The sequence below is a fragment of the Equus caballus genome, chromosome 9, assembly GCF_041296265.1.
Source record: "Equus caballus isolate H_3958 breed thoroughbred chromosome 9, TB-T2T, whole genome shotgun sequence".
Classification (NCBI taxonomy): Eukaryota; Metazoa; Chordata; class Mammalia; order Perissodactyla; family Equidae; genus Equus; species Equus caballus.
This window is the reverse complement of record NC_091692.1, coordinates 84673624-84696604: the sequence shown is the minus strand read 5'-3', so window position 1 is coordinate 84696604 and position 22981 is coordinate 84673624. Positions and strand designations below refer to the sequence as shown.

Below are 22981 nucleotides of genomic sequence, written 5' to 3'. Positions count from 1 at the left end.
CGGTTAAGTGCGCACGTTCCGCTTTGGTGGCCCAGGGTTCACAGGTTCAGATCCCGAGTATGGACCTATGCATCGCTTGGCAAGCCATGCTATGGTAGGCATCCCACATATAAAGTAGAGGAAGATGTGCACGGACGTGAGCTCAGGGCCAGTCTTCCTCAGCAAAAAAGAGGATTCATGGCAGATGTTACCTCAGGGCTAATCTTGCTCAAAAAAAAATAAATAAACACACAAACCAATGCCACCTGAGGCTTCCCTGCCCCCTGTTTAAAAGTGGAGGGCTGTCACGTTCCTGAACTCCACATGCAACTGCATCATGGGGAGGGGGTGCCACATGAACTCAGCATGTCCTGTGTTCTGGACGTGCATTATTTCATTGAACCTCGTCTTTAAACAGTGCTCAAGAACTGCAGAAACAAGCTCAGGGAGGTTAAGGGGCAAAACCAATGCCACTCAACTAGGTAGGTGGTTGACCCAATGGAGGAGAGGACTCAGAAAGGACGTGGCATCTGCCTTCATCAACTTAAAAGCTGTCATCTGTGACAGGGGTCTGTTTCATCAGGAGGGCCCCGAGGATCAGAACACAGAAAGCCCAGAGAAAGCGCCCATCACTCATCAGCAGAAGAAAGAACATCAGAAGCATCAACACCATCTTTCAGTGGTAATGAGTGCTCCAGCAGTGGAGGTATTCAAGAGCAAATTGGACAGACAGGTGGCCAGGTTGCTCCTGTTGGGTAGCAACTTATCTCATGGGTGGTTAGATGGGACTGCAGCAGGGATTCCATCAATGAGTCAAGTCTGAAGCATTTGCTCCCTGCGTTATGAATGCACATGAGAAAGACTGTACAACCTGGCCTGTTTCAGAGACTCAAGTTATGTAACCTCTTTGTTCATTCTCTTTCTCTGCAAAGCTAGACGAGCTGTACGAGAGGCGGAAGCAAACTCTCCTTTCTCCATGGAGCCACCTGCCAGTCACTGAGGAGGACCTGCTATACGGCAGACACTGTATGGGAACTGTATGTGGTTGAACAACGCAAGTCCCCAGTTCCAGTCTGACAGTGCCTACAGCACAAAAGGTCAAGTTCACCCATTCAGGTAGAAGCCAATGAACATTCCTGAGGACCTACTGGGCTCCAGACAGCGCCTAAGATGAGCTGTGAAAGCCACAAGAGTTGGCAGTGATATTATCCCACCGACAAATGAGGACACAGCTCAGTGAGGACAAATGACCCCCTACATTCACTCAGTGTGGAAGGGGAGGAGCCGGCACTCGGATTCAGCCAGCCCTGCCCGGCTCCACAGGGCGTGCTCTTTCCACGGCACCGCAATGCACAATCCGACACCAGGGAGCAGCCCCTCCAGGAAAGTCAGAACTCGCCCTGCGGTGTCCACTCCTCCATCCACAGCCCCCCAGGGTCATTCCACCCGTTTCCTTTATAGTTTGCCATTGGCCCAGTTCAGTTCCGGTGGCACTGCCCGTCCCGGATGCAGGCCAAAGACGGGCCAGGCTTTCATAGCAGAGATGAAAGGCAGGGGAGCTGTGTGCACGAGGTCTGAACAAATGTCAACTGCTTTCATCAGGAAAACCCAAAATTACCCACTCTTACACACAGTCTTTCATCTCCTACAGGGCAAGCAGAGGCTGCTTATTAGAAAAGCTGCCTTGTCCACAATCTCCCTTGAGGGGGATGGGGCCGAGGGGCACATGCCAGCGTCACCCTCAGAATCACTAGACTGCCCCACTCTGAGGGGTGGAGCGGCCATCAGAAACACAGGCTCCACTCTACCCTTTGCCACAGGACGCTGACGAGCCAGACAGAGAGGAGGTCTGTCCACACCGGCCGCCACCGCTGCACAGGGAGGGGACTGCCAACAGACAGCCGTCCCCAGAGCGGGCTGCAGGAGCGCCGGGCCGGCCAAGCCACCATGCACGCCTCCCACACACAGCCTGCAGCCCCAGGAAATGGAGGTTTGAGACCGCAAGCATAAATGTCCAGGAGGGCTGACCGGCCCCTCTATTTCTTCCCTCTTTTTTTCTCTCTCTCTTTTCCAGCAAAGCCAGCAATTGAGAACTCCACATGACAGATTCCTGTGGCTAAAAGGGGCCTCTTGAGGTCATCGACCCTGTTCCCCCACATCAAGACAAGCCTGTCCTGAAGCTACTCAGAGGCTGGCCACAGTCCTCATTACAGGATCTGGAGGAGAGGCTGCCACCTCCTTTGTTGCTACCAGGGCAGCCTCGCCTTCTGTCTCACAGCACTCGTGACATTTAATTTTCCTCTTTTAGTCCAATATCTGTGTCCTGGCTCATGACTGTGAGCGCCTAAGGCGAGGGACCCTGTTGTAATCTTCTCTGTATCTTCAGAACTTAGCATAATGCCTGGTCCAGTGGGGCTACTTAGTAAATGATGGTGGGTGGGTGGGTGAGTGGATGAGTGGACAGGTGCATAGATGAGTGTGTGGATTAGTAAATGTGGGTGGGTGGATGGACAGATGGGTGGGTGAGTGGATAGGTGTGTAGATGAGTGGGTGGATGGGTGGGTGGATAGATGGGTGGGTGGGTGAATGGGTGAATGGATAGGTGTATAGATGAATGGGCGGATGGGTGGGTGGGTGGGTGGATGGATGGATGGATAGGTGGGAAGATGGGTGGGTGGATAGGTGTGTAGATAAGTAGATAGGCATATAGATGAGTGGGTGGTTGGGTAGATGGGGGAATGGGTGAGTGGATAGGTGTATAGATGGATGGATGGGTGGGTGGGTGGATGGATGGATGAATAGGTGGGAGGGTAGATGAAGGAGGGGTAAGTGGATAGATGGATGGAGGTACAGGCTAAAAAGGGAAAGAGAGACAGAAGATGGTTGCAGTTAGGAGCTATCAAACACACCCCCTTTAGACTGCCAGAATCATGGAACTTTGAGGCCAAAAGGGACTTGAGAGTTCCTCTAAGTCTCACCCCTACTCCTTATTTTGCAGACGTGGAAACTAACATTCCTACCCGAGCTGCTGTGTCCGAGGTCACAGGACTGAGGGTGAGCGAATCCACAGCAGCACCCAGGGCTCTGGGCAGCCTCAGTCGGAAAGGAGACATGGTGATCCCTCCTCCTATCAGAACAAAAATGACACCCACACTCCGACTCGTGCAGAGTGGCACTGCTTCTTTCTCCCACCCGTGAAGCTTCAGCTACGTGCCCTAAAACTGTGATGGAACCAAGAGGAAGAGAGGCACGGGGAAGAAGGAGTGTCAGTCTCCCGTGGTCATAAGGAAGCTTAAGGCGACAGCCCAGCGAGTGCCCACCAGGAGGGCCAGTGCTCCTGCTTCGGCCCTGATCACACGCCTCTTCAGAGGGAGCGGGGAGCAAAGCTGAGCGTTTTCATCTTCCTCCATTCCATCTTTCTGCCGTAATTCCTGCTATGAGAGAAAACGCAGCCAAAATCCAGAGACCAGAATGAAATGGCCCATCTCCAGCTCGGTTATGGAGCATACAGATGAATCAGTCACAACTATTTCCTGATGGTCTGCTGTGCGTTCAGGCCTGGGACGAGCACAGACCCAGGACAATTCAAAATCTAGATCCTGGACCAAACCTACAATTCAGGTTTCTAACTGCCGACTGCTCATTCATTCTCTCATTCATGTAACAAATCACAGCTGAGCACCGGCCACATGCCCTGGGCTAGGTTTTGGAGTTTGGGTCCATTCTCTGCCGAGTACGCAGGAAGCTTGAACCTGATTGTGAGCAGTGATCATCCCCATCACTGGTGTCCACATGGTGCTTTTCCATTCTCAAAGCATCTGTCCAAACACAGATGCATTCAACCCCCACAACGACCCCAGGGAAGTCAGCAGGGAGTGTTCTCAAGCTTTCCCACTGTACATTTAGGGAAACCGAGGTACCGAGGGTTCGAGACTTATCCATGATCATACAGCAGAACGGTGACTCAAACCCTCCTCTTCTGTTTTCTTTTGGGTACAAATCCCTGTGAGAGACATGAGGAGTCTGTGTCAGGAAAAGATCCCAGTAGGCAGGGGTGGCCAGAGTGGACTGGACAGCGGAGGACGTGGATATGGGGAAAACAAAAGGCAGGTGGCTCCTGAAAGGACACGGAGCAGAGCTCCTCTAGCTCAGTGTGAGGCATCCACAGGGCTGGGCACAGTTCTTGACGTGAACGGAGAATCTAAACCAAAGCGAGAGCCTTGTATGTTGCTGAGGAGGAGGAGGAGGGTGCAAAAGCGATCAGCTCTGAGTCAGACAAACCCTGGTTGTGCTTCTGTCTGTGCCGTTATAAACTGTGTGCCCTAACTGAGCCTTGACTTTCTCATCTGTAAAGTGGGACTAATGGGGTCCATTCCATCTCTACAGAATTCAGTGGGATTAAGGGTCAGACACAGTGGCGTGAAGCGAGTGCCCCACATCTCTCTTGTTACCTAAGGGGACCTGCAATGCCACCATGTTTGTTTGCTTGTTTTGCTTGAGGTGAAATTCACATGAAATAAAATTAACCATTTAAAAGTATACAATTCAGCAGTATTTAGTGCATTCCCAAGGTAGTACAAGTCATTGCCTCTATCTAGTTCCAAAACATTTTCATCGCTCAAAACAAAACTGCATACCCATTAAGCAGTTACTTCTCATCGCCTCCCACCCCTGGCAACCACCAATCTGCATCGTCTCTATGGATTTACCAATTCTGGATACTTCATAAAAATGGAATCATACCATATGTGACCTTTTGTGACTGGCTTCTTTCACCTAGCATAATGTTCTCAAGATTCATCCATGTTGTAGCAGGTACCAGTGCTTCATCCCTTTTTACAGCTGAAAATATTCCATTGTGTGTATGCATACATATACACATATACACACACATTATACATATATAATACATACGCACACACTCCACATTTTATTTATCCATTCATTTCATTCATTGATGGGACACTTGAGTTGTTTCCACCTTCTATTGTGGAGAACGCTGCTACAAACAGTTGCGTACAAACTTCTGTGTCAACATGTTTTAAATTCTCTTAGGTATACACCTAGGAGTGCAATTGCTGGGTCGTATAGTAATTCTATATTTAACTTTTTGAGGAACCACCAAACTATTTTCCACAGTGGCTGCACAATTTTATATTCCACCAGCAATGCACAGGGTTCCAATTTCTCCACATCCTCGCAAACCTTTATGATTCTGTTTTTTTGATTATCGTCTTCCTAGTAGGTATGAAGGTATAGCACGTGGTCCTGATGTACATTTCCCTAGGGACTACTGATGTTGAGCATCTTTTCATGTGCTTGCTGGCCATTTGCATACCTTCTCCAGAGAAAGGTATATTCAAGTTCTTTGCTCATTTTTAAATTGGGTTGTCTGTCTTTTTGTTGTTGAGACCTCTGCGGTTTTGGAGCAAGGGTGTGGCAAACTCCTATGGTGCCTCAAGACGACTGATCTGGTGGTGACGGGCACCAGAGATGGCCAAGGGCTGGGGCAAGGATCCGGCACGCAGGCCGAGAGCAGACAATCAGCCCTGTGTGTGACCCCAGTCTCCACTCAGACAGGCTGCTGGAGGCTCTGGAAAATGTCCGAGGAGAGGAAAGACATGATTGAAATGGGCTGGGAAGTGGGACCTGTGAGGAAGGTCAGAGGGGGACGAGAGCAGGAAACACTGGATGATTTAATACCCTAACAGAGGCCTGGAGCGGCTGAGTAGGAGATTTCAAGGCATCAGCAGCCAGCTGTTTTCCATTTCCACCACAGATAGCGAGGAGGAAATGTGCACAGCGGGGGAGAGGGCTGGGAGCAGAAGGAAGTGCTTCCGTACTGGAGAGCTTCATGAGGCCCCGAACCCGGCAGAATCTGCCCACTCCGGGCATGGAACACAGACCACCCATGGGGCAGACTGGACCCATGCAAGCAGCAAGCAGTGCCCCGACTGGGTCTCAGGCTTAACCGCTGCCATTCCCCATCAAAACTCCTCCTTCACCAAAGAGGTGGGAGTGGCTGCAGGCGCACATGGCCCGGCATTCACCTTGATGCGCCCCCCGGCTTCCCAGCACTGAGGGGCACACACCAGGCCAAGTTCAATGGAGGACGTTTTCTGGTCATCCTAGGTACCAAGGGGATCCTGGTGCTGGGGAGCAGATGTGAGGAGGACACCGTGCCTGACCCTGAGGGGTTCGGGCTGAGAGGGAGGATTCTGGGGACACCATCCCCTCCAAACCAGAGGAAACCCAGGCCCCCTGGGGCCACCTGCATAGAAAGGCCAGCTGCATGAGGTGACATGAGCTGAGTCTCCAAGTTGGCAAGAAAGGAGGAGGGGATACAAGAGTGACCATATACCCAGAGTCAGTGGACCTGGGTTCAATCGTAATGCCACTATTTACAACTTGTTGAATTCTGGCAAATTCCTTAACGGCTCAGAGCCTTTCTTCCTCATCCATCACAATGGGGATGGTCACGCTTCTCCACTAGGACTTTGTGGGATAACATGGGGGGGACCAGCTCCAGATGTGGTTGTCCTTCCCTCAGAGGAGTGCCATACCCATCAGGAGCTTATCTTTATGAGCTGGGCAGCCTCTCCCTGGCTTCAAATCCCCACTTGGCCACTTACTTGCTGAGGGATCTTGGGCAGATTACTTTACTCCTCTGAGCCTTATTTTCCCCGTCTGTAAAATGGGAGTGGTGATAATAGCACCAATCACGTAGGGTAGTTGTGTGCGTTGCATGAGTTAACACCTGTAAACCACTTAGAGGCAGGCAGGGAATTGCTCAAAATACAGCTAGCTATTACATTTATAGAAGCAACAATAAAACAAACAACCTTCCTCCAAACAGTCTATGTGTTTAGTACGGATTTCCACATAGCCAGCTGAATGCCAGCTCCGAATGCTCAAACTGCAGTGTCACAGGACTTTAAAACAGGGGGATCCAAGGAAACTGACCTCCTCTCAAGGGAGTGAGGAGCCGGCCCACAGGCTCGCCTCACCAGGGGGCATTCAAATCCAGGTCGCCTCCAAAGGCCAGTTACGCGCCCCTGCCCCGTCCCCACCCGCCCACTTCCCCGCGCGGAGCCGCGCCCACTCTTTATCCACCATGAACCAAGCACCACCCTTACCCTGCGGTGAGCTTCAGTTAAAACAGTTTATGGAAAGAAAGACTTTCTGTCTTTGCCTAAGATAAGGTGAGTCTGAGACCCAGGAGGAGCCAGGATGTCACGGCAGCACGGACCCCCCCGACACGCCAGAGGAATCCTCAGTTTCCCCGGGCATGGCAGAGCGGGACAAGCATGCTCTCAGATGCGGCTGGACTTAGGCTCTAGTTCTCTGGCTATGCCTTCGGGCAACTTCCTTAAGCTCCATGGGCCTCAGTTTCCTCATCTGTAAAATAGGGAACACACAGAGGATGTAGTGATAAGAAATAAGGAGCCCCATACAGCGTCTCCTCCAGGGGGCTTCACAGTGGCTGGAGGGATCACTCTTGGGTCCACGGCTCTGGGCTGGGCCCTGGGAGCCCTTGCAAGGCCGGGAGGTGAAGTGTAGGGAGTGGGGAGCAGCAGCTGCTGGGCTCTGCTGTGCGGTCGGAGAAACTGTGTTCAGGAGACTCTGGGCTGCAGCATTGCCAGAGAGAGCTCCCAAACAGACACGCTTGGACTCAGTCAACTGACATGGGCCCACAAGAGCAACGTCCAGAACAGAGGAATATGGCTGGAAACAAGAGGGAGCAGTCACCAAGAGGAGCTGGCCAGAGGCTGGAAACAAAAGTGGGAGGTCCCCCAGTTGTGGGAATCCTGCCTCTCCAGCCTCCTCTGCATCCCTGGTGGAAGACGAGATGAGGGTCAGGGGTCCAATGTGCCCTGGACACTGAGCACAGGCCCTGGGACTGACAAACTGTGGGAGGCTGAAGGAGAGCCCACAGCCCTATCCCTTCCCAGACCCTCAACTGTGGTGTCTTTGTCAGAGCTTCCGCAAGCGAGCCTGACCCACCCACAGGAATGCCTTACGATGATGCTCTCTATTGCCTTTCACCACACACACACACTCACACACACACTCACACACTCACACTCTCTCTCTCTCCACATCCCCTTCAGGCAGGCTAGTACAGTGGTTAACAGCATTGGCTCTGAAGCCAGACAGCTGAGGCTGGAATACCAACACAACCACTTATAGCTGCGTGACCTCAGACACTGTACTCAGTCTCTCTGATCCTCCACTTTTGTCATTTGTAGAATGGGGCTAATTATAGCTCTTCATCTCCCAGGACAACTGCAGGAATTAAATTATATAACAGATGAGGCCTAATCACATTGCCCAGGACTTAATAAGCACTGGCTGAGTGTCAGCCTTGACTATTAGCTACTAATCTAATTATTACCATCAGGAAGTCATTTAATTTCACTGATCTGACTGGTGCAGGCTTCACGGATCATCAGTCTGACAGAGGTTTACCAGCATAACAAGACAGTTAAGAACAGAGGGAGGAATGAGTATTCCTGGCCGCCTTGCTCAGTGACGATCATTTCAGGTCAGGATTTCACACGGGCCCCGCAGAACAGAGGTTCTCATGCCCAACTTGCAGGTGAGGACACCAAAGTTCAGAGAGGCCCAGGCACTAGAGCTGGGTTCCAAAGCTAGTCACTTGGTTAAGGAAGAAAAACAAGCTTCAAAAGCGTCACCCATTTTCTCCACTTTTCATCACTCCACACCAGTATTGCTCACATTTTGCAGCTGGGGAAACTGAGGCTCAGAGAAGTACCTGGTCTAGGGTCACATGCTAGGGAAGTAAGAAAGCCATGATTCAAACGCAGGCCTGGGGCCGGTCCGGTGGTACAATGGTTAAGTTCGCACGTCCCGCTCTGGCAGCCCAGGGTTCGCCGGTTCAGATCCCGGGTGCGGACAGGGCACTGCTTGGCAAGCCATGCTGTGGTAGGCGTCCCACATATAAAGTAGAGGAAGATGGGCACGGATGTTAGCTCAGGGCCAGGCTTCCTCAGCAAAAAAGAGGAGGATTGGCAGCAGATGTTAGCTCAGGGCTGATCTTCCTCAAAAAAGAAAATGCAGGCCTTCTCATGCTGAGACACTTCACTTCAAACACTGTCTTCTACTCTTTCTTGGTGGTTTCACTGGATTTAGGGAGCAGGAGGCACGTCTTTCTAGTCCCTACCCTGAGAACACAGCAGACATCCACATCCATTCACTGACTGCCTGAGAGATCCTATCTCAAGGTCCCAGATGATGGGGATTTTTCACCAGAGTCCCACCCCAAGCTAAAAACTGGGCACGGGACCCTAAAGGATGGAGGGATGCGAACGTGTGCACAAGGATGAGGACCGACGTTCCAAACCGCTGACCACCTTGAAAACACGAAGGCCAGGATGCCCGAAAACGACCGTGTGGAAGACCGAAATCTGGCTGTGTTTCATGGAGTCATCGCATCAACAGATTACCCAGAGAAAGAAAGGAAAAAAGGGCAAATTCCAAAAAGATGAGGCAGCCACAACATGAAGATAGAGAATGGCATGAAGGATGCCTGGCCACAGTATAAGTGAAATGGAATTTCCTCCTTAGTCACTGGAAGGCACAGGAACTCAACTCCAGGCAAGGGAGGCCACTGGAGCCACGTGAATCGGCCCCTTGTTCGCTGTTGGGAGAGGAACTTAATCTGGAAGAAGCTGGGTGTGGAATGTGCACATTCCTGTCCCGCTCTTCCTTTTCCGCAGCTGCCACCCCTCTCCCAGCCCTGCCCCATCCCCTCCTCACAGCCTCCATAAAACCTGGGCTCTTGGAAAACCCAAAATCCACAATCACTAGGATGATAACTTAGAAAGCAAAGTCCTTTGAAATGGCAAGGACTTGGTGGAAAAACATGAAGATTTCACATTATCTTTCTGCAGCCCGGGCTTCCTGACCCAAATCTGGTCATTTGAGTGGCCGTGTAATAATCCAGGAATCTGTCCACAAGACGGTCTGAGTTGTTTGTAGTGGTTTCCTCCTTCCCACCAGCCCTGCCTGTTCTGCCCCATCTCCCCTATGACCACCAGGCCAGTGTCCACTCAGCAAGCCAACAGTGCTGGCACATAACTTCCTGTCATCCCGCAGAGCGCGGGCCGGCCTGCGGGCTATGACTTCCGGAGACACCGGAGAAGCACAACGAGGACTGTAAATATAGCGGGCTAGTGTCACTTCCATCAGGCTCAAAGATCCAGCCGCCCCCTGCCCCCGTGGGGCGCCCTCTGTCCATCTGGGATCAGAGTCCTGGCATTTAGTGCAATGCGTTTGACATTTCTGGGGTAGGGAGCAGGCAGCCTGGGGAACGTGGTCAGGAGTCCGAGGAAGCTTGGGAGGAAGCTTGCTAGCGTAATGTCTGATGGCTCTGAGCCTCCGTTTTCACAACTGTGAGAAGAGGATCGGAAAACATTTAGCCCTTGGGATTGCTATGAGAATTATTAAATCTTGGCACCTAGGAGGCATTGAATAAAGGGAAACGAATACACAAGAACTGTGCCATCAATCCCAACCCATCGACAGCCCCTATGACACCATGCTCAAGACCTTAACTTCTCACAGAATGGATGGGAACAAGACTAAAATGTCCCACCACAGAAGCCTCAGGAAAGCACAGGCTCCTCCAGGCAGCAAAACAGAGGCCCCTCCTCACACCTCTGTCATCCCAACTCCCGGGAGCACAGGACACCAGACAGGTGTCCACAAGCCATTTCTCACCCACTCATCACACCAAAGGGGTACAGCCTGCTCAGCCCAGGCCTGAAGTTCCCCTCATTTTCCCTTTGCCATTATCTTTGTTGCTATCTAAACGTTTATCATCCGCAGGAAGATGCAAAATGTCACTGCTGTGTGAATTCAAAACGCAATGTCGACTGGAAACCTCAAAGCATTTGGCGGTACTTATTTTAGGGCTAACCAGAGAGCCAACGGAGCCCGAGGAACGGCTTAATGAACCCCGCAAGCAGCAGCCAGGCGTTTCTGCCTGTCTCGCTCTGCCTCTCAAGGCTCTTGTGGGAAGGAGAACGTAACCCAGGCGGTCATTAGGTCCATCCACAAAGGCAGAGTGGAAAGGCGTTCCCACTGGGAGGAAGAAGGGCCCAGCTCACGCAACAAACTGATGGCGTGACGGTCAGCAAGTTCCTGACCCTCTAGAAATCATCCTGAGGTCACTTATAAAGTGGTGGCCAGAATGAGGACCAGGCTTCACTGAACACTTGGTGTGTGTTGGGCACTGTGCTAAATGCATCACTATAATATCTCGTTCAAGCTTCAAAACCTCCTTACCCAGAGGCTGTCTTAGTCCACTGAGGATGCTGTAACAACATACCACAGCCAGGAGCTTAAACAACAGACATTTACTTCTCGCAGTTCTACAGGCTGCAGAGTCCAAGCCCAAGGTGCTAGCAGATTCGGTTCTTGCTAGAAGCCGGCTTCTTGGCTCGTAGGCAGCCGCCTTCTCGCTGTGTGCTCACGCATCCGCCCCTTGGCATGTGTGCATAAAAAGAGAGAGATATCCCTGTCCTCTTCTTCTCAGAAGGGCACTAATCCCACCGTGGGGGCATCACCCTCATGACCTCATCTAAACCTAATCACCTCCCAAAGGTCCCCCTCCAAGTGCCATCACATTGGGGGTTACGGCTTCAACCTATGAATTTTGGAAATACCCAGACATTCAACCACAAACAAGGACTATTATGACCCCACTTCACAGATGGGGAGACTGAGGTCAAGAGACATTAAATAATTTGCCCAAGGCCACACATCTAGCAAACGGCAGAGCCAGGAGTCAAGCCAGGCTCCCTGAAGCCAATGCACTCTGTTGCATATGAAGTGACAGAAAAGGCTTAGACTGTGACATCAGTAGGGCCTCGATTTCCCAGCACGGTGCCCGGTACTCAGTCGGTGCTCGGCAAGTATCAGTTGAATGGAGAGATGACCAATGACCTTGCGAACCTTCCAGAGCTGTTGTAAGGATTAGATGATGCCACAAATGAGAACCGCTAGCACTGTAGGAACTCAAGAGATGCAGACCCTGGAGGAATTCTATTCTCCAGGTAAGGTGGCCCCTGGACATCACCCTCAGGGCACCATGTGAGTGGTCTGCACCCCTGAAACCAATCAGGTCCCAGCAGAGACAGCAACACTCGGCACACCAAAGAGCAGGTAGGAGGCGCCAGCGTCCATACGACAAAGCAGGAGATGGAGAGCACGTGCCCTCCAGACAGCACGACATGATCAAGTCCCAGACAGCAGCTGGGCCCGTCAAATTCCTAACCATCCACCTGAGCACTTGTGCGTGTGGCCTGGGGAAGAACAAGGGGGTGAAGGAAACTTTTTCCCACGGAAGCCAGGCACCCAGAAGCACCCACAGGACTCTACCAGGCCAGGGCTCTACAGACACAGGAAACACAGCCTGGCCCCAACGTGCTTGGGCTGGGGAAGTGGATGCCAGGTCCCAACCTCATGCTGCCCTCAGGCTGCTTCTTGTACCTGGGACCCGTGCAGGCAGACAGGGACCCAGCCTCAGAAGGGCTGAGGGCTCGATTTAATGCTATGCTGTCACCATCTAGAAATTCTTAATCATTCAGAACAAGGGAGTCTGCATTTCATTTTGCACTGAGTTCCACATATTATGTGGCTGGTCCTGCCTACCATGGAGCTGACAGGGCCAACCGCCTCACCTCGCCGGCATTGGTCCCCTCAGAATTAAACTGCAGGCACGAGGCTGGCCTCCGAGCTGCCGAAGCTGGCCGGGGCCACGTGTGTTCAGCACTTGATGAGCGTGAGCTTCCCTCCCCCTAACTACTGAGGGCCTCAGTCCGCTGCCTGGGAAATGGGGTTAATGTCTCAGGTGCTGGCTACTCCATGGGTGTTTTGAGGGCCCAAAAAGGTCAGAGGTGGCCACACAGCACAGAATGATGGGTGCTGACATCATCACCATCATCATGATCATCATTATCACCATCACCACCACCACCACCATGAAACAGTGAGCTAGCCACAGAAGGAGTAGCATCATTTGGGGACCCAAGTGTTGTATTGGGGGAAGGCATCAAACACAGCATTTGGACCAATGTCCACCCTCTCCTGGCACCAACCTGCAAAACTAGACAACGCACCAGAGGGAAAAAATCCTCAAATCCCCACGGTGCAACCACAAGGGAAAATATTGCCAAGATTCCTGGCCTTTCCCTACTTTGCACCAAAGACAGGCCATAAACTCCTTGAGGACAGAAAACAGGGCATCGCCTCAGGAGCCACTCCCATGGCCTGCGGCCTCGCACAATGACCCGCGCACAGCTGGAGCCAAACAAACACTGTGACCGCTCTGACAATGCTGTGTGAGCCGTCAAAATGCTTGAACCTCAGGGCGTACCGTAACTCATAGGTGGGGTGACCACCACCCTGGTCTGCTCAGGACTGAGGGGCTCCCAGGAGGTGAGACTTTCAGCGCTGAACCCAGGAAAGTCCCAGAACAACCAGGACGAGCTGGTCACCCTACTCACAGGAGCTGTTATTATTACAAAGGGTACCAGGGATTGCTCTCCCGTGGAGCGTTATGGGACTTTTTTCCACCATCTATACATTTTTACACATTTCACATTTTCTCCAAAGACCTGGCATTCGTTTTATCATCAGGAAAAATGCTTATGAAGAAAAAAAGGCTTTTTCATAGTATATACACAATTATTCTCCCATTACCCAACCCCAATTTTCCATTTCTAATCATATTTTTAGAAAGAAAAGCAAACCTGTCAAACGCTGTGTTCAATCTTCTCATTCTCGTGTTTCTCTCAGCCGTTTCAGAGCACACATCTTCCTTGTAGCAATTTCATCTCTGGACAGTCTATAAACTGCTGCTCCAGCCCTCCTCCTCTGCTTCAACTTTCCTGAGCTGCAGGCTTTGCTGGAAACCCCGTTCCTGGCTGAGACTGGCTCCCAGAGTAGTCATGGTGACTCTCCGTCCCCCACGATGGGGACATTGTGTAGCCAGCGGCTCAGCAAGGGTGGGGCGGACTTCACCCAGCTCTGGCTCTCAGTCCAGCACCCGTGTCCCCCTCAGCTCTCCACACCCACACAAACTCAGCTTCATCCAGTTCCCCAAAGGCCACCCAGGAATGGTTTCTGAACCCTTTGTGTCCAGCCTAGTGACATCCATCTGGGCTTAGACACCTCTGCCGGCCCCTTCAGAGTATCCTTTCAGCACCAATTTCTCCACTACGCCCACTCCCTTGTTCTCTCTGCTGAGGAAGCACTGCTTCGGCAGAGGGCCACCCGGGCACCGCTCCTTCCGCACACGGACCCTGGTCCTGCCCTCGGTGCCCGCCTCACCTCCTTCCAGAATTCATCCCATTCAAGCACGTAATGAGCTGGAACAGGTGCCAGGCACTGCCGATCCAACTCAGGAATACAGCATCACATCCGTCCTCAAGGAGTTCACAGGCTCTCGGGAGACACCCAGTCAACAGATCATCCCAGCGGGACAGCAGCGTGGCAACCTCTGCCAAGTGTGCACACTGTGACAGTGTGCACTCTCTGGTCATTGTGCCCAAGGGGACACCCCCACATGCACCTGGAGATGTGTGAAAGGAAGCACAGCCAACACTAGCTACAACAGCACAAACCTGCAAGCAACCCAAAATGCACGAGCGGCATGAAGGAACGAACCCAACAGCAGCATCACCCAAACATAACAGGGAAGGAAAAGAGCAAAGTGCAGTCACCAGATGCCTAGGATATGCCACCCCACACGAACTTTAAAACACACAAAACGGTACTACAAATAGCCACCAAAGAGATTTGTAGTAAAAGTGTAAGAACATAATCTATGAGTCCAAATTCAGGAAGTACTTCTATGAAGGGAAGGAAAGAGAATGGGAGAAGAGGGACCACGGACTTCCACTTTATCTCTAATTTTTTTCTTTATTTCTTCCAAAGCAATGATGCAAAGGAAACAGTCACATCATTTAACATTTGCTAATCCTGGAGGCAGGAAGTGAGGGTTTGTTAAATGACCCTTTGTGGCTTCTTGCTTTTTGTGTTTTCAGATCTGGACGATTCACATTGTGCAAAGAAATGACCCCAAAGCTCAACAGCAGATTCTGGAATCCGGTAAGTTGCTCTGAAGGACAGTGGAAAGCAGAGAGCTGGGGACACTCACAGGATGCCCGGAGTTCCAGGACTTTAAAGGGAGGCAGGGTGCTTGCATCTTGAACACGCCTCAGCAGTCTTGTGCTGCCTGGCCTTAAAGCTTGAGAAATGTGCTGCACGCCATCACCTCTGCCACCTCCACACTCCTTCCCCAAGGAATCAGGCTCAGCCATCACGCCTGACTGTGAAGGCAGCCCGACACAGCCACATCGTCTGGCCACTTTCCCATTTTGTCCTCTCACCAAGCATGTGAGGGCCACAAGGCAAGGACCGCCACCTCATTGAAAGATGAGGAGCTGGAGCCTCAGAGAAGTCCCAAGAAGGGCCTGAGCTGACTCACTCAACAACTGGAAAAATAAGACAGTCACAAAACCAATCTGACTCGCAAATCTGGCTTAGATTCAGAGTTCACTGTGTGTCACGTTCGGAGTCAGGGAACCAAAAACCGGCCAGGTTTTACATCTCAGGTCATCTAACTTTCACAAAAACGGCTTCACAGAGGAGGAAACAAAGGCCCAGAGAGGCCAAGTGTCCCACCCAAGATCACACAGCCAGTAAGCCCCGGCACTTACATGGTCCCGGATTTTCTAACACGCCCCGACAACCTCCCCAGAGTGTTTCTCCATCAGGAAAATTCTGTTTGTGATGAGCATCCTCTTGTTCCTTGAACATGCAACAAGGAGTTTCCAGGGCCCCAGGGGAGCAGGAATCTGGGAGCCTGTCCTGGCTAATGTTTATTTGTTTATGTCATCGCCTCCCGCTAAACGCAATGCCGAACCTCTGAGTGACTCACAGACCTTACCATGAGCAGCTGCTCTTCAAAGAGAGCCAGATAAGGCTCCATGGGGGAGAGAGGGGTAGAGGCAGTTCCTAGTAATCAGCTGGAACTGACCTCTCTCCCCAGAACCCCCGCCCCATGTGGAGTCAGAGATGGTGGCAGATAGATAGATGGGAAGACCCCCACCCCAGGGACTGCCCAGCAGAACCAGCTATCAGCGCGACCAACACTTTGCCAAGACAAAGAAAGGGGGACGAAGCCTCCCCATCCCCCACCGCAGGAAATAATCCACTTCCCGGAGAGCAGCCAGGGCAGGAGAGCAGCCAGGGCAGACGGGACTCACGCTCACGGCCAAGGCCATGCAGCTCCTGGCGGGCCCACCACAGCCCCCCGAGACCCGCAGTGGCAGACACAGACCGTGCCTGCGCATCTGCCTGGGACGAGCCCACCCAGGGCAGCCCATCCATCCTGGCAGTTTTACCGCCCAGCTCTGGCCTCCCACATCCTAAGCCATGGCACTTCACGGCCTCGCTCTGATCTCCAGAGCTTTTCCTGAAGGTTCCAAGAGCCAGAAACAGAGACTGTATCTTGAAACTGTATCAGTCAACAAAGGCCCGTCCTCTTCACCTGACCCCACCAGTCCTACTGAATGGACCTCTTAGGTCCCAAGGTCAGAACAATGAAAAAAAGTTTCCTTTTTTGTATGTTTAAGGCAACTGGTTCTTCTTTCCCAGTTCTCACAAGCCCCTGGCTCAGCCCCTCTTCTGGACAGCTGAGAATCACGCCCCAACTTTTTCACATATCCCCCCTTCTCCCAAGATGGCCCACCGTGCCCCCAGGCTTGTTCCTGGTGCCTCCCTCGTGTTAACCAGGCACCATGGGGAAGAGGCTCAAACTCACCCACCTTGCCCCAGGATTCCAGTAGCCAAGGCCCCGGTCCCACCCCACGGCTTGAGAGATCTTTTGCTACAAACCTTTCATTGCCTCCAAACGCTCAGGGATAACACGGGTCGGAGGAGGGGTGGCAGGTCAAACAGAGACCCTCCTGGAACCTGCCCCCTTCATTAACTCTGGAATTCCAGAGGCCAGTGTTTTCTCAAGCCCTGAACAAGCAACCAGGAGGAGGGGCCTGTAATCCTCCCAGCCACAGGCTCCAGCTGGAAAAGCCAGGACACAGCTTCCTGAGATGAAAGAGGGGGGAGGCCAGCAGCCACCAGACCCCCATGGGGAGGAACTAACGCTGAAAGAGCAAATACCAGCTGGCCACACTCGGGTAAGAACTTAAGAACTGGAGATTCAGCAGTCTTACGGTTCCGATTTTGCAGATGAAGCAAGCAAGGCTCAGAGAGTTTAGGAATTAGAGCAAGGTCACACAGCTGTGAAACAGCAAAGCTTCAAAATCTGGTTGTGTTTCACTGCAAAAACCACACTCTTCCAATAATTGCAGGTGTTGGTCAAAGGGGGCAAGGATCTCATATGAGGTTCCCGGCCACCCTGTGATGGAGAACCCTGAGTGGCTGTGTCTGGAGCTCAGGCCCGGCATTCAAATGAGCATTGAGGGCTGTGTGTAATTCAGGGACTACACAGAGCAGCCAACACTGAGAACACTCTGATCTGACATCCCTAAATCATCACTGAGTGACCCCTTACCAATGCAGCAACCCCTGCCAAAGCCCACATGCCTTCAGGTTTTATCGTGGGTCAACATCAGAGGCCGGACACAGTAAGTCCTCAATAAAGCTTTGCTAAATAAATGGCAAAGGAACTAGCAGTGTGAAGCCCTTTTTCTGTATTTTCCCTAAAACCCCAAGGAAAGCACTGACCTTATGCTGCTTAACAAGCCTCGGATAAAGACTACATCGTGTAACAAATTTTTTTCAGTGTTTATGATCCAGGAAGTTTCTCTCTTTCAAAAACAAACAGGTTCCCTCCATTTAGATCAAAGGGCACACTATGGCCTAGGGGCCCATTACGGTTGTTATAAATAAAGTTTTATTGGAACACGGCCACGCCCATTCATTTACATATCGGCTTTGGCTGCTTTCCAGACACAAAGGCAGGACTGACCAATGGCGACACAACCATATGGCCCACAGAGCCGAAAATATTTACTATCTGGCCCATGACAGAAAAAGTCAGCCAATCCTTGATTGAGACACAAATATAACCCATTCAGCGTGTTGTGCTAACGAGGAAACTCAGAGCTAAATTAATGTTAAATTTTAGTAAGTCAGTGACCCTCAGTATTCTTTATCTCTACATGCCTATATGTTTTAATCTTCTAATTCTATTTTAACATTTTATTTAAAAAGAGCTATATTCCAGGGATGCCTATTATATGTCAGGCATTGAATTAGGCCCTTCAATATGTGCTCTTACTTAATTCTCACAATAAACCCTTGGAGTAGGTTATATCGTCCCCTGTTTATTGAGGCGAAATGAATGAAAAAATGAGTGAATGAGTCATCAATTGATTGCAGAGTGGGAATATTTACTACTCCATCATTCAGTCTCAGAGAGTAATAGAGGGGTTGATTGGAAAACTTGGGATGCCCTATATATATAACAGAGTTGGCAGGGCCGAGACGAGTAGCCGCTGTCAACTGGAGCAGAATTACCGGATTATAAAGCGCTATCATCCCGGGATCCTTTCTGTTTTCAATCTAGCTCCAGACTGAGCTGTGCAGCCACTTCCTCACGACTCTCCTGGATTTAGGGAGGACCACGGTGGACTCAATGCGCAGCATGACGCAGGACACACCTACTCCGGTCACAGGCTGTGACACTGTCCCCAGCGATGTGGCCAGAGCCACACAGCCAAAGGAACAGACCACAATCAAAGCAAGGACCTGCACTCCAAATTCAGCCCTCTTCAGGAGGGCTATGTCCATTTGTTGCCACCTTAATATTTTTGCAAAACTGACCTATCCTTTTAACTTAAATATCTACATCCTAAGTAGTAATATCTACAAAATCACAAGTCTCCTGTGCCAAGGATGATCTTTTTCTAATTCAAGTTAAAGTAAATATGAAACAAGTATTCTTTTTTTAAAGTTTGACCCGTATAACCTAAAATCATCTTGCACCTGGCATCACACACCCAGAGAACCACTGGCAGAGCAGGAATAGGGAGGCTGAAGGCCGACAGGTTGGCGTGCACACACCAGCTTCTCCGCTCTCTCCAGAGATGAGCGTGGCAGTTTTCTGGATCTCTCTGAACCTCAGTTTCTTCATATGAAAAAGAGGGCCACACCCACCTCGCCAGGTTGGAAGGTTAACCAGGGACATTCCAAGTGTTCGTAAACACCAGCCATTAAGCAAGCCCATGACTGTTCACTGAGAGCCCCTGGTCTCCAGACTTGGCCTGGAGAATGAGTCACAGCCCTTCTCTCATGGTAACCCTGTGCAGACTCCAGGGGAGCCAGGCACTCCTGTTGGGGCACTAAGCCATCTCTGGGAACGCTGGCTGGTGTGTGTGTGTAGGTGAGGGAGCAGCACTGTCTCCCTCAGCCCAGGGCTAGAGTGTGTGCTCTCTATCACCAACAGGGGCCCATCAGTTAAAAGAAATTACAGATAAGGCCTGCTCTAGCAGCAGGCTGGGCAAACAGGCTCAAAGAGAAATGGGTTCTTCCAACCAGCTAAAGGCAGACTTGTGAGATGAAGAGATTAGGCCAAGTTCCTGTGCCATAAGCAGAAATGCAAACTGCCTGAGCAATTGCAAGGAGAAACTGCAGGAGCCAACTTGGACCCAGGAGATAGCAGCATTAGCAGCAGCACCAGTAACCCCAGCAGCAGTGGCAGCAGCACCACGACCAGGACCACCAGCATCAGTAGCGTCAATACCAGGAGAAGCACCACGACCATCAACATCACCCCCAAATCAAGACCACCACAAACACCACCAGTAGCAGCAGCAGCACCAGGACCAGGAGCACCAGCATTACCACCACCACAACCATCACCACCAGTAGCACCAGCAACAGCAGCAGCATCAAGTCCAGCACCACCAGTACCATTAGTACCAGCAGCACTACCACCAGGACCAGGAGCATCTGCACCAGCACTACCAGCACCACCAACACCACCAGCACCAGGACCAGCAGCAACACCAGTAGCATCAGTAGCAGCACCACCACCAGCACTACCCTCCATCTAACTAATGAGTCCAGGGGCCACTGGGTCTGGTTTGCCCAGCACCCTCCTAGTTTACACCCTGCTGTCCCGGAGCCAGTGTCACAGTGCTCCTTTCACTCTCAAGTGTCCCAGCTTAGAAGAGAAATTAAACAGTTTCCCTATCGCTGAGGGTACAAAGGCCCAGAGAAGGGAGGCGATCAGCTCGAGGTCACAGAGTCACTGGGGGAGCAAGAAGGGAGTAGAAGTTGCATCTCTCAGCTCCAGGCTGTGTGGCCCAGTGGCTCTGGAATCAGAGAGAACTGTGTTCAGATACTGCCTGTGTGCCCTGGGGAGACCTGCTTTGCCTCTCTGTGCTCCAGATACTTCAACACTAAAAATGACCACAATAATAGTGCCCACTCCATAGGTCTGGTCTGGGGCTGGAACGGAATCACGTCTGCCACATGCCCTGCACAGAGCGTGGCGTAATAAATGGCAATCATTCCTGCATCAATGTCGACAGAGTGCAATCTCACAGATGCAGGGCAGGTGCTCTGAGCTGCCAGAAAGGAGGGGAAGTATGAGTCTTATTTCTCGCCATGACCATTCTGTGTCTTCTGGTGCCCAAGCCCACCCTCGCCCTCCCGGGAGGAGCAGGAGATAACCAGGACCACCACAATGGGGTTGTTCGAGGGAGTAACTGATAAAAGGAGAAAGAGCAGGGCTGGGGGCCTTGTGATAAGTGAGATACAGCTGCCACAGCGGGAGGGTGGGAAGAGATGGCAAGAAGAGGTGCGAGAGGCCCAGGAAGGCAGAAGGGAAGGGGCAGGCCTGTGCCCTGGGCTCCCCCACTCACTTTCCTAGCTGAGCCCCTCACGTCCCCAGAACAGTTCTGCTCACCACAGCAAGCCTAGCCAAAGCCCCCAGCCCTCCAAGTCTCCCTGGAGCCTCCAGAGCCCCTCCCTGTCCTGCTCGGACACAGTACACTGTGCTGCAAATCCCTCCTCACCGAGGGCACAGGCTCCTTGAAGACCCTGAGCCTCACGGGGGTGGACCACGATCCCAACCCCACTTCATCCCAGGGCCAAGCACGGCACCTGCCTCCTCCACAAGGTAGGGGACAGAGTGCTTACTGAAAGTCTCTCTCTCCCAGAGGACCAAGTGGGCACCCAGCTCTAAGGACCCCAAGAGCATTCCACAGCAGGCAGTGCTACACACACACACACACACACACACACACACACACACACCCCTCTCAGCTTCCTGCTCTGCCTTCTCTTGGATAAACAACCTTGGCGGGGCCGGGCCGCTGGCGCAGCAGTTAAGTGCGCACATTCCAATTCGGGGTTCACCAGTTCGGATCCCAGGTGCAGACATGGCACCACTTGGCAGGCCATGATGCATCAGGCGTCCCACATATAAAGTAGAGGAAGATGGGCACGGATGTTAGCTCAGGGCCAGTCTTCCTCAGCACAAAGAGGAGGATTGGTGGCAGATGTTAGCTCAGGGCTAATCTTCCTCAAAAAAAAATAAATAAAAAATAATTTAAAAAAATAAATAAACAACCTTGGGTAAGTTACATGGTCCCTCAAAGCCTCAAAGTTGTCAACTATAAAACGGACACACCATTGCCCACCTAGTGGAACTGCTGGGCTGATTAAGGTACACAGATGCTCAAAAAGAGAGTGTTTCCCCATGAACAAAAAGAAAAGACAACCCACCAACTGGGAGAAAATATTTGCAAACCATATATCCCACAAGGGGTTAATTTTCAAAATATAGAAAGAACACATACAACTTAACAACAGCAAAACAAACAAGCAGATCAAAAAATGGGCAGAGGCTATGAACAGACATTTTTCCAAAGATATACAGATGGCCAAGGGCACATGAAAAGATATTCAACATCACTAATTATTAGGGAAATGCAAATCAAAACTACAATGAGATATCACCTAACAGCCGTTAGAATGGCTATAATCACCAAGACAAAAACTAAGAAACGTTGGAGAGGATGTGGAGAAAAGGGAACACTCCTACCCTGCTGGTGAGAATGCAAACTGGTGCAGCCACTACAGAAAACAGTATGGAGATTTCTCAAAAAGTTAAAAATAGAAATACCATATGATCCAGCTATCCCAAGACGTGGAAAAAATCCAAGTGCCCATCGACTGATGAATGGCTAAGGAAGATGTGGTATATACATATATATATATATATATATACACACAATGGAATACCACCCAGCCGTAAAAAAAGACAAAATAGTCCCATTCGCAACAACACGGATGGACCTTGAGGGTATTATGTAAAGTGAAGTAAGTCAGAGAAAGACAAATACTGCATGATTTCATTCACATGTGGAAGTTAAACACACAGATAAAGAGAAACAGATAAGTGGTTACCAGAGGGGAAGGAGGTTTGGGGGTGGGTGAAGGGGTAGAGGGGCGCATATATATGGTGATGGATAAAAACTGACTATTGGTGGTGAGCACGACGCAGTCTAAACAAAAACTGATAAATAATAATGTATACCTGAAATTACACAATGTTATAAACCATTATGACTTCAATGAAGTAATCAGGAAAAAAAGGGAGTGTTTCCCTTTTGTCTGCTCTTTTCAGGGAAGCTGAAAGAAAACCACTAAAAGTCATCATGTGATCTGATCAACTACGATGCAATAAGATGCCTACTGTGTGCTTAGCCTGTGAGCAAGACAAACATGTTTCCTGATTTCACAGAGAGTACCCTCTAGTATGGGAGAAAGACAAGAAATCAAATACTTTGCATAAATGAAGAGAATATTATTACACCACATCTAGGAGCTGTGAACAAGAACAGTGTGGAACAACCCGAGGGACAGTATTTGCATTGGAAGGTCAGGGAAAGTCTCGCTGAGAAATGCCATCGGGCATGAGCGGAACTGGGAACTC

General features: G+C 51.0%; 2 long non-coding RNA genes across 8 annotated transcripts in view; one reads left to right on the top strand and one right to left on the bottom strand.

The window, feature by feature from the left end:
* The window catches only part of LOC102149248 (uncharacterized), a 231144-nt gene that overhangs the window by 139716 nt on the left and 68447 nt on the right, over window positions 1–22981 (bottom strand). The gene's annotated exons all lie outside the window — the stretch shown is intronic.
* LOC138915458 (uncharacterized) lies at window positions 966–4726 on the top strand. Its single transcript, XR_011421421.1, has 3 exons — window positions 966–1095; window positions 1800–1969; window positions 2978–4726. It is a non-coding gene; the product is annotated as an uncharacterized lncRNA (long non-coding RNA).